A 13,454-nucleotide genomic window follows, 5' to 3' on the forward strand; every position below is an offset into this window, starting at 1 on the left:
ACAGGTCACTAAACACCAATCTATAACAGGTCACTTAACACCAATCTATGACAGGTCACTAAACACCAATCTATGACAGGTCACTAATCACCAATCTACCCGCCCGGTATATGATGTACATCTGTTTACCATACACCAATCTATGACAAAGCCCGGTATTTGATGTACATCTGTTTACCATACACCAATCTATGACAAAGCCCGGTATTTGATGTACATCTGTTTACTATGTATTGTAGAATATGACTTCAAAAGGTTCTTCTATCATTCATCACCTGCAAAGGCTTTTATTAAAATTCTCTGCACGCAAGTTATTTATATTTGCAATGTATTATTCGGACATATTTATCTATCTTTTTTGTATTGATTTCTTTCCTTAAGGACGTGACAATATGACCAGGCTCAGGTTTACAATGGCCTACAGGGGACTGGATGTCCTTTGACCAGGCTATGATATACAATGTCCTACAGGGGACTGGACGTCCTAGGACCAGGCTATGGTATACAATGTCCTATAGGGGACTGGACGTCCTAGGACCAGGCTATGGTATACAATGTCCTATAGGGGACTGGACGTCCTAGGACCAGGCTATGGTATACAATGTCCTATAGGGGACAAGACGTTCTAGGACCAGACTATGGTATACAATGTCCTATAGGGGATTGGACGTCCTAGGACCAGGCTATGGTATACAATGTCTTATAGGGGATTGGACGTCCTAGGACCAGGCTATGGTATACAATGTCCTATAGGGGACAAGACGTCCTAGGACCAGACTATGGTATACAATGTCCTATCGGGGATTGGACGTCCTAAGACCAGGCTATGACATACAATGTCCTATAGGGGACTGGACGTCCTAGGATCAGGCTATGGTATACAATGTCCTATAGGGGACTGGACGTCCTAGGACCATGCTATGGTATACAATGTCCTATGGGGAATCGGACGTCCTAGGATCAGGCTATGGTAAACAATGTCCTATAGGGGACTGGACGTTCTAGGATCAGGCTATGGTAAACAATGTCCTATAGGGGACTGGACGTTCTAGGATCAGGCTATGGTAAACAATGTCCTGTAAGGGACTGAACGTCATAGGACCAGGTTATGGTATACAATGTCCTATAGGGGACAAGACGGCCTAGGACCAGACTATGGTATACAATGTCCTATCGGGGATTGGACGTCCTAAGACCAGGCTATGATATACAATGTCCTATAGGGGACTGGACGTCCTAGGATCATGCCATGGTATACAATGTCCTATAGGGGACTGGACGTCCTAGGATCATGCCATGGTATACAATGTCCTATAGGGGACTAGACGGCCAGGGACCAGGCTATGGTATACAATATTCTATAGGGGACTGGACGTCCTAGGACCATGCTATGGTATACAATGTCCTATAGGGAATCGGACGTCCTAGGATCAGGCTATGGTAAACAATGTCCTGTAAGGGACTGGACGTCCTAGGACCAGGTTATGGTATACAATGTCCTATAGGGGACTGGACGTCCTAGGACCAGGCTATGGTATACAATGTCCTATGGGGGACTGTACGTCCTAGGACCAGGCTATGGTATACAATGTCCTATGGGGGACTGAACGTCCTAGGACCAGGCTATGGTATACAATGTCCTATATTGGACTGGACGTCCTAGGACCAGGCTATGGTATACAATGTCCTATGGGGGACTGGACGTCCTAGGACCAGGCTATGGTATACAATGTCCTATGGGGGAGTGGACGTACTAGGACCAGACTATGGTATACAATGTTCTAGGGACTTGACGTCCTAGAAGCAAGCTTAGGTTAATAGTAAATAGTGTCAGCCTGCAATCAACAGATATGACACGCTACTCTAGCCGACTTCCTATCCGCTTCACTTGTTGTACCAAAGCAAAACGGGAAGGAGTTCGGTACCATAATACTGGGACGAGTTCGGTACAATTATACTTGGACGAGTTCGGTACCATTATACTTGGACGAGTTCGATACCATTATACTGAGACGAGTTCGGTACAATTATGCTTGGACGAGTTTGGTACCATTATACTGGAACGAGTTCGGTACCATTATACTGGAACGAGTTCGGTACCATAATACCTGGACGAGTTCGGTACCATTATAATTGGACGAGTTAGGTACCTTTATACTTGGACGAGTTCGGTACCATAATACTGGGACGACGAGTTCGGTACCATATTACTGGGACGAGTTCGGTACCATAATACTTTGACGAGTTCGGTACCATAATACTGGGACGAGTTCGGTACCATTATACTGGCATAGGTTCGGTGGCGAGTTCGGTTCCATTATACTTTGACGAGTTCGGTACCATTATACTGGGACGAGTTCGGTACCATTATACCGGAGCAGGTTCGGCCCAGGAAACAAGTGGATAGTATTGGCATCGGCGGGAATTTTCGATGTGCATGCTTTATGACTTTTATGCTGGTTCCAGCGCTGGTTCTCTAGCAGAAAGAAATATAGTACTAAGGTCGGCAATCCAGTCTGTTATAATTGGTTTGAATGCGGAAGACTACGGATTCTACACCAGGCATGATGAAGCTAGTACATACCACGGAATCAGGTTATCTAAGTACGTGTTAGTACGGATTCCGAAATGCTGTACATGTATACAGTCATAAGGAAGTCAACCTTTGATACAGGAAACGGTCCAGGAGACTATTAGACGAATTAGTATCCCTTGCTTTCCGTATTAGGACGCAGACATTTTAATACGTCCGGTCAAAAGCCATTACTTATTTAGTAGGCTGAACATATCTCTCATTGTTACTAGTATGAGTACGGGAAATCGTTCTACAAACATATGTTAATTTTACAGACTAGGGAAGTCCCTATTTCCCAGCAAGCCGTCTTGCTATCGCGGGAATCCTCGCGCGGTATGGTGACGAGTGACTGGCTGGTATCCCGCGCAGCGTACACAGATATTTGCGGGATGTTAATGGCAAATTGGCTCGCCTTTGATCATCCATTAGTCTAAAGCAAATTAAATATATGTTATTTTTTATCTCATACACCGTCTTCCGTTTGGGATGGTTATGGTGGAATAACGAGGTGGCGTTATATGGAGTAGGTCGTAATTAATTCACTAGACAACATATACACAGTAATAAACAAAGTCCAGAAAATGACGATGTGAACTCCGCGTTAATCTCTATTTTTACCTTGTGTGTTTGCAGGAAGATAATATCAATTCAAATTCAACAGACTGTTGGCCTCAGGTAGGCTCCCGGTGGAATGGTCTTTGATGATCATGATCGATACCGAGAACAGACGGTGAATTGTGTTTAACTTTGTATCCGGTTGAAGAAATTTCGGACAGGTTCGGGATTCATGGACACAATAATAACTATGTCAGATAAATTCGAAATGATTTCCTAGCCGGATAATGTCTATGGTACACACGACAAACCAGTTCTGTCTTTTTCCGGGATAAAAAAACAATTTCATTGAATCACTCATTTGCTACGTTGGTAAGAAACCAGTGAAACTGGGTTACAAATAAGGAAAAGTTTGCAGAGGGAAGAGTAAGGCGATAGGTGATATAATGATGGATTCGAACCAAAGCCAACGCTTGGTGAAGAAAAGATTCTTTAGAAGAAAAGGACTTTCCCAGTGTAAACAGTTTTACAAGCACAGTTAGTCGTGACTATTTACAAGTTAATGATTATATTGTATGTTGTGTATTTCACACCACTATATTGTATGGCTTCGTGCAACCGGTTCTACTCAATGTATGATTGTGTTGTAAGACTTATGTAACAGTAATACTGTCTATAATAATGCTATATAATTTATAGTGTGATGCTTGTAATACTGTTTATTACAATGTTGTATGATTGCTTTGTACGAGAAGTGTATTACTGTCTATACTATCATATGATAATGTAGTTTGAGGAGTGTAAAGATGTCTATTATATCAATGTGTGATGTAATGTATGATTAGTGTCTATCATCATAATTATCACCGTATAATGACTGTAATAGTACCTATTCTGTCATTGTGTTGTGTTTATAGTACTTTATGGTATGATGCGGGTACTATCATTATTCTCTTATGTGTGTGTCTGTCCATGTGCATGTATTTGTAACTATGTAAGGGTGTGACCATGATTGTGAATGCATTTTCTTCCCTTTCAATAGTGTTGAATTGTACGTGTATTGTTCGTTATTTCTGTAACACTCTTCATTTCTGGAGGAAATAAAGGAAATAATACTAATAATAACAACTAAGTGTGAAGAAGAGTAGAGCGTTTCCACCGGGGATCGAACCCACGACCCTTAGCTTCCGAGTCCGACGCTCTACCGATCGACGGGGAAATTCCCTCTAGCGCGAAGCTAGAATGTGACCGCAATCTTGTGTACAAATAAAATCTGCCACAAAAGTATCAGGGGAAAATTTGCATCACTTCGGCAGTAGTAGAAAGTAGAAATTTCAAAACAAACAGGGGGAGATGACTGGCAAACCTCGAAATTATATTCCGTGATATGCCCAATTGAACAATACAAACAAATGACATGGAAAAAAACATGTAAGTGGAGGCAACACCAGGAAAGCACGCTCACATTAGGGTTTTATAACACAGGTCTGTTATAATATGTTGCAGATGCATTTCAGTCCGTACATCTACATACAAAACAACAAAGTCAGTATGTCTTATAATCCATGTGATTTAATGTTGGATTAGAATACATTTCAAATTGTTTTACCAAATGGCGACACGGACATTTTTTGTCGGAACAATATCCTGTTTTCTATGGTTACCAGTCCCATCTGGGAACAAGATCCTGTTTTCTATGGTTACCAGTCCCATCTGGGAACAAGATCCTGTTTTCTATGGTTACCAGTCCCATCAGGGAACAAGATCCTATTTTCTATTGTTACCAATCCCATTAGGGAACAATATACAAGCATGGACTTTTGTGCTGGGCTTCGCCTCAGTCAATATCACTCTTTCAGGTTCATATCACATCATATTTACCAGCACAAAAGCCCATAACTGTTTTATTATATGCTTCAACAATAATATAAAACAAAACAAAACTAAAGGTTCTGATTTTTGTACGCGAGCTTCCGTGTAAAATTTAGCCAGGTTTGAATACAACAGCTCATCATTGTAGCTTTCGAAGGTATCGTCTAGATTCTTTTTCTTAAGATAAGCATGGAGGACATGCACTGCTTGTTCAATGGCCTTTTTTTTTAAGTTAATAGCATCTTTATCCTCGAATAGTTTTGGTAATTTTCTGATGTAACGGAGGAGAAACGTTCGCCAGCAGCCATCTTCTAATGTCGTCTGTCATATCGCGTTCCAGTCTAACTGCGCATGCGCTACGACAGGTTCCGGGGAATTTCCATACAGGCTATATTTAGAAATCGATATTCAACGGATGACCAGTCTACATGAGTTTTTGAGGACTGATCACGTGTATAGGATCCGACCAATGTGATTGCGAGAAATGTTCATGCATATAATAAGATAATATGTTCTATGGTTACCAGTCCCATCAGGGAACAAGATCCTGTTTTCTATGGTCACCGATCCCGTTAGGGAACAATATCCTGTTTTCTATAATTACCGCTCCTGTCAGGGAACAAGATCGTGTTTTTAATGGTTACTGGTCCCGTCAGGGAGCAAGATCGTGTTTTCTATGGTTACCAGTCCCGTAATGGAACAGGATCCTGTTTTCTATAATTACCGATCCCGTAAGGGAACAATATCGAAGTTCTATGGTTACCAGTCGCGTCAGGGAACACTATAGTGTTTTCTATGATTACCGGTCCCGTCATGGAACAATATCCTGTTTTCTATGGTTACCAGTCCCGTAAACGAACAAAATCCTGTTTTCTATGTTTACCGGTCCCGTCAAGGAACAAGATCATGTTTTCTATGATAACATGTCCCGTCACACCGCAAACGTCAATTCGAAACCGATTTGAAGGAAAGAGCCATGTCCATGAAATCGTTCTTGTGCCCAAACTCACATTCTGTTCTGAAACCCAATATCTTAATCCCGATTTTTTTTTTTAGGAGAAACACAAAGCCGAATATTGTTTTCAATGATTACAGCTGATTTTGACCGTGTAACGCGATTTCAGCGAGGTCCAAGAAAGTTGAGCAGAATAAACATGCTTGAACGTAAGAATGGTTTCGTGATTACAGCCCCTAGACAGTTTACGATTTGAAAACATCCACATGCAAGGGTTCTAGTTGCTACTGGAATATATAAATAGTTTTGGTCGGGAGGTTTATCTAAGGACTGTCCAAAGAAAATGTACATATGTATTACAAATTGAATGTAACCTTTTCCCCAATCATTGATACACATTACAATGTGTATAACAATAATTACGGCCGTGAATCTATGTTATGTTGTACTGAACAACCCGTATCTGTCTGGTACTAGTCCACCCTGACAATAACAGCAGAATGGCCAAAGTTTATTTGGCATCGTTCGGCGACGTGAACATAACGTCACAATTTGTGATTTTTGACGTTACCGAAATGGACAGCAACGTCTCGCGCGAGGTCTATGTATATACTCTTTTTTGGAATGATGGTAATATTTTTATATTCATTATAATAACAATTCACATTGTCATAATATCCTTTAACCACAGCAGACACTGAAATCAACTATGACATTCCTTCAGTATCGACGGACTCCTGCCTCATAGATAATAACTATAGCACTTTATCACGTATATGAGCCACATTTCTCATCCCACACGTGCTACTTGCCAAATGCACGAGAAAAAATGTACCTGTGCAGTGGAGACTGATGTGCATTGCAAAAGAAAAAACCCACTCAGGCTTCTCCGCAATTCTTTAGAAAAAAAGAATAATTACGGAAATGCCCGAGTGCTTTTCCCATTGATGCGCAGAGGTATCGAAACCAGGTGACAGAGTGATCGCGATATACTATAGGACGTTGGGTGGACTGATGTGACACATATTGTGTTGACGTTATGTACCCGACATGTACCTGGGTATAGCATTGTGTATGTTATCATGTGTTGTGTTACAGGGCATGTAGAGGTACGGCGCGTGAGCAATACTGTACGTCAGATAACCAAGAATGTGTACTCCAGACGACCCCAAGCGCGACGTGGAGGTGGGGAGGATTTTTAATCATTCATTTTACCAATCCTCGTCCATCCCGACAAATAAACACCAAGAACTAAATGTCTACTGTAATTACCCCCTCGCGTTAAATTGTTCTTTATGGAAGCTGCTTTTGGCCAATTGTCTTCAGCAAAGACATACAAACACGCTACAGTACAGAAGTAAAATCATTGACGACACTGATCTACAATAACAAAGAGAGAAACGTAGAATCTACGGTTTATAAGGGGTCAAGTGCTGAATTTACAATTCCAAACGAACAGGGGTGACTTATCTATGACAGTTAAGAAGCAAAAAGGCTACGGCAAAAACATTTTACAAGTATTTGTATGTTAAGTTTTAGATGACATACAGATACAAGTGGTTCATTGTCGCTTTAATTGCGAAATTATCATTTTTACTGTATCTACTATGACATTTCCAGTAAATAGCCCCTTAATTAGTCCATTACAAGTGGACACCGTCCATCATGTGATATTTCGGTGAGGTAACTCTATATTATACAGTAGAGCCTGAGATTGCCATCACACGTTAACATCTCCACGTACAAAAACTAATCCCTGTGACCTTCACATTAATATACACAAACTAATCCCTGTGACCTTCACATTAATATACACAAACTAATCCCTGTGATCTTCACTTATATATACACAAACAAACCCCTGTGATCTTCACTTTAATTTAACAAATCCCTGTGACATCGTTGTGAGTTTTTATACGAATGTCCAAGAAAAGCTTTGACTGCAAAATTTCCTGAGTTGACCACGATTTTTCTAAAAAAAACAACAACGTTGCGGCTTCTCTCGCCTCTTTCTGCGATCTTCACACGAACTTCATACAACCCTAATCTGGTCATCACGACTGTATGTAAAATCAAATATAAACCTGACTCAGTACGGCTATGCTCTGGCCAACAAGAGCGATTATATATTTACTGGCATCCCTTACAAACTAACTTACGAAGCAGTAGGACTCGTACCAGAGTTTATTCGACCGTGTATTGTACGTGTTCTACGTACAACGGCATTAAGAAATCTCTTGACGGAGTACGAATGAGTACATATTTAATTACGGCCCGTCCATCCATTATTCGCAGACTAAGAATTTTGCTGCTGTCGAAACTTGATTCCGTCCGGACGTTAGAACGTATCGTTTACATCAATTCACCACAAAGTTCCGGGGTCGCTCGGGTCGATGTTTCTATCGATCAGGGACGAAATGCCGTGTCGTCCCGCGAGAGTTGACAGCCGGTTGAATTGTAAATACCACATGATCTGATACACTTATGTATTCATGACATTACCGGTATTATAATTCACGTTCTAACTTTCTAGATTGTTAGGTTTGTAGGTGACTGGTCAGGGATTAATGAAATAAATTGTCAGTAAAACCCCTAGATTAATAGAACTGTTTTGACCACAGGTGCTTTGACCTTTACAAAACCAAAAATATCGGACTTGAGCAAGACTGGTGAATGGTGATGCTCCTTACTTACTAATACTGTACAAGCCTTTGCTCAGGTTTAAAGTTTTCGTGAGTAAATGATTATCAACTTACTATTGACTTATAGATTTTTGACAGAAAACAACCAATCGGCCGCTTTCAAAGAAGCTCAAACGAGTCTTTGCTAGCGGTTGGTTGGTCGGTTGGTTGGTTGACAGGTTTATCGCCTACATGACTCCACTCATACTTTGCTAGCCGGGGGAAAGGTCGTTATAAATATATATATATAGTCAGATTTCTCCGATGGCTACAGAACACATTTCCATAAGAATATCCGGATGAGGTGGTTTCATGCCGTAACGTGGATTAACATAACTCCGGCCGTCCCTGTCTAATGGTCATGTCGAGTATTAGTCATAATTACTGATGGCTTTATATTGATCTACAGATCAAATATCACCAGTCGACACACGCATGCTCATTTGTTATGTCGATCCCCTACTGTTTCCGGAGTATAAAATTAATTACAATCTTATGATTCATCCCAGGACCGGGATTATGGCTGTTATACACGAGGGCCGTTACGTTGACTAGTTACTACAAGCTGTCAAATATCCAATAATTATTACGAGTATCCTCTGGTCCTATCTGCTGACCTTTAACATATTGACTATTATTTACTCTACCCCATCACTCGACACGACACTGGTCCCAGGAAGTTCTCTTCATATTCCATTGACAAGTTGTTATACAAGTGTAACATCTGCCTGGTCATCAGACCATAGAGATAACCAACAGTACCAAACAGCCGAGGGGCCTCACTGGGACAGGGGCTACCAACAGTACCAAACAGCCGAGGGCCCTCACTGGGACTGGGCGGCCTGGGCTACCAACAGTACCAAACAGCCGAGGGGCCCTCAATGAGACTGGGGCTACCAACAGTACCAAACAGCCAAGGAGCCCTCAAGGAGACTTGGGCTGCCAACAGTATCAAACAGCCGAGGAGCCCTCAATGAGACTGGGGCTACCAACAGTACCAAACAGCCAAGGAGCCCTCAAGGAGACTTGGGCTGCCAACAGTATCAAACAGCCGAGGGGCCCTCAATGAGACTGGGGCTACCAACAGTACCAAAAGGCAAAGGAGCCCTCAATGAGACTGGGGCTACTAACAGTACCAAACAGCCAAGGAGCCCTCAATGGGACTGGGGCTACTAACAGTACCAAACAGCCAAGGAGCCCTCAAGGAGACTTGGGCTGCCAACAGTATCAAACAGCCGAGGGGCCTCCCGGGGACTGGGGCTACCAACAGTACCAAACAGCCAAGGAGCCCTCAAGGAGACTTGGGCTGCCAACAGTATCAAACAGCCGAGGGGCCCTCACTGGGACTGGGACTGGGACTACCAACAGTACCAAACAGCCGAGGGCCCTCACTGGGACTGGGCGGCCTGGGCTACCAACAGTACCAAACAGCCGAGGGCCCTCACTGGGACTGGGCGGCCTGGGCTACCAACAGTACCAAACAGCCGAGGAGCCCTCAATGAGACTGGGGCTACCAACAGAACCAAACAGCCAAGGAGCCCTCAATGAGACTTGGGCTGCCAACAGTACCAAACAGCCGAGGAGCCCTCAATGGGACTGGGGCTACCAACAGTACCAAACAGGTAACATCTGCCTGGTCATCAGACCATAGAGATAACCAACAGTGCCAAACAGCCGAGGGGCCCTCACTGGGACTGGGGCTGCCAACAGTATCAAACAGCCGAGGAGCCCTCAATGAGCCTGGGGCTACCAACAGTACCAAACAGCCAAGGAGCCCTCAATGGGACTGGGGCTACTAACAGTACCAAACAGCCAAGAAGCCCTCAATGGGACTGGGGCTACTAACAGTACCAAACAGCCAAGAAGCCCTCAATGGGACTGGGGCTACTAACAGTACCAAACAGCCGAGGGGCCCTCACGGGGACTGGGGCTACCAACAGTATCAAACAGCCGAGGGGCCCTCAATGAGACTGGGGCTACCAACAGTACCAAACAGCTAAGATCTGCCTGGTCATCAGACCATAGAGATAACCAACAGTGCCAAACAGCCGAGGGGCCCTCACTGGGACTGGGACTGGGACTACCAACAGTACCAAACAGCCGAGGGGCCTCCCTGGGACTGGGCGGCCGGGGCTACCAACAGTATCAAACAGCCGAGGAGCCCTCAATGAGCCTGGGGCTACCAACAGTACCAAACAGCCAAGGAGCCCTCAATGAGACTTGGGCTGCCAACAGTATCAAACAGCCGAGGAGCCCTCAATGAGACTGGGGCTACCAACAGTACCAAACAGCCAAGGAGCCCTCAATGAGACTTGGGCTGCCAACAGTATCAAACAGCCAAGGAGCCCTCAATGAGACTTGGGCTGCCAACAGTACCAAACAGCCGAGGAGCCCTCAATGAGACTGGGGCTACTAACAGTACCAAACAGCCGAGGGGCCCTCACTGGGACTGGGACTGGGACTACCAACAGTACCAAACAGCCGAGGGGCCCTCACTGGTACTGGGACTACCAACAGTATCAAACAGCCGAGGGGCCCTCACTGGGACTGGGGCTATCAACAGTACCAAACAACCGAGAAGTCCTCACTGGGACTGGGGCTACCAACAGTACCAAACAGCCGAGGGGCCCTCACTGGGACTGGGGCTACCAACAGTACCAAACAACCGAGAAGTCCTCACTGGGACTGGGGCGACCAACAGTACCAAACAGCCGAGGGGCCCTCACTGGGACTTGGGCTACCAACAGTCCCAAACAGCCGAGGGGCCCTCACTGGTACTGGGGCTACCAACAGTACCAAACAGCCGAGGAGCCCTCACTGCGACTGGGGCTACCAACAGTACCAAACAGCCGAGGGTCCCTCACTGGGACTGAGGCTACCAACAGTACCAAACAACCGAGGGGGCCCTTACTGGGACTCTGGCTGCCTTGGACCCGTGCAACATTGAAAATAAACCAAAGTGAAAAATGGAACCAGGGTCAGTTCTCAACGTTGAAAATCGAACCCGGCAGCTATGGAAAATTACATATCCATTGAAAATGGAACCTGTTTAAAAGTGAACATTACTAACCATTTATATTGATTTTTAATATCCATTAAGTATTTTTTACGTAATTTGGTCATGTGACCTTTTTCTAATATGTTTTACCTTTACTAAGAAATTAACCCAGTATGGTTGTTTGACTTAATTAGGTCACTTTGGAATTTGACATACATTACAAAAAAATGCCATCATGTTCACAAATTAACATCAAACTGTTGTTTGACCAGATTTAATCACTGTAACCTATTTTTCAAGATTTGAACTGCATTATCAAAAATGGTCATAGTTCTAAGAAATTAACAGTTGTTAGACAAACTAAGGTCACTGTGACCTAATTTCACAATTGAACCTACTTATTTATATTATAAAAAATGGTCACAGGGGTCAGAAATTATCATTTAAAAGGAGTTTCACACAAAAAGGTCACAGTGACCTAATTTGGCGAAACAACAGCTTTAAGTCCATTTCTGAACCCAAAGACAGTTTCTAATAATGTAGGTCAATTTTTCGGAACAAGGTCACAGTGATCAGATAAGGTAAACACACAATTACATGCACTTTTTCTGAACCCCATCATAACTCCTTAGAGTAGGTCACTGAGAAGTAGGTCACTGTAATCTGATTTGATCGGACGATGGACGTCAAGGTACAGCATGATATCACTTTGGTCGTTCGGACAAGGTGAACTCATGTTACTAGGAATATGATAAATCACTCCTCTTTTGCTTTAGGACATATAACGTAACAATATGGACTAATTAGAATGGGTTCTCTTGTGGCGGACCTCTGCCAAGACAACAGCGTAGGGTGATGAGTTGAGACATGGTATTGTGCCAATAGTTGGATTGGGGAGACTTAGTAAGACGGTTAAAGCTACTGTTTATAGCTAGCACCCTGGACTCTGTTAATTCCCGGAGAGACTTTTCATCTGTTAATCCTTCATTGTTGTAATACTTTCTCCCTCCGTTTTTACTTTCAGGTGCTATGATTCCCTTGGGTTTTATTGATGATGTCCTCTCCAGCAGATCCCTCTTAGGACCACCCTGAGAGGACTGGCTTGTTATCTTTATTTTGTTTTCCAATCTGAAATAGTGAAAACATTTCTCAATCTTTAAAGCAAGGTTGATATGTTAACCTTCTCAACTGAACTGCATTCTCTGTTGTAACAACGTTTCCTTTGCCCTACTGTCGACCGTATCAACAATGTCTTTCTCGACTTTGTCGGACATTGAACTTTTCAAGTCGGTTGAACCCTCTTGGGGTCATTTTCTACTTTCTCTTTCTTTTAATTCTGACTAGTGAGGCTTCTGTCTGAAGGGAGGTTATAATTCTGACTAGTGAGGGTTCTGTCTGAAGGGAGGTTATACTTCTGACTACTTAGGGATCTGTTTGATGGGAGGTTATAGTTATGACTAGTCAGGGTTCAGTCTGAAGGGAGGTTATAATTCTGACTAGTGAGGGATCTGTTTGAAGGGAGTTTATAATTCTGACTATTTAGGGATCTGTCTGAAGGGAGGTTATAATTCTGACTAGTGAGGGGTCTGTCTGAAGGGAAGTTATAATTCTGACTGGTGAGGGATCTGTGTGAAGGGAGGTTATAATTCTGACTGGTGAGGGTTCTGTCTGAAGAGAGGTTATAAGTCTGACTGGTGAGGGATCTGTGTGAAGGGAGGTTATAATTCTGACTGGTGAGGGTTCTGTCTGAAGAGAGGTTATAAGTCTGACTGGTGAGGGATCTGTGTGAAGGGAGGTTATAATTCTGACTGGTGAGGG

Source organism: Mizuhopecten yessoensis, unplaced genomic scaffold (assembly GCF_002113885.1).
Source record: "Mizuhopecten yessoensis strain PY_sf001 unplaced genomic scaffold, ASM211388v2 scaffold2123, whole genome shotgun sequence".
Lineage (NCBI taxonomy): Eukaryota > Metazoa > Mollusca > Bivalvia > Pectinida > Pectinidae > Mizuhopecten > Mizuhopecten yessoensis.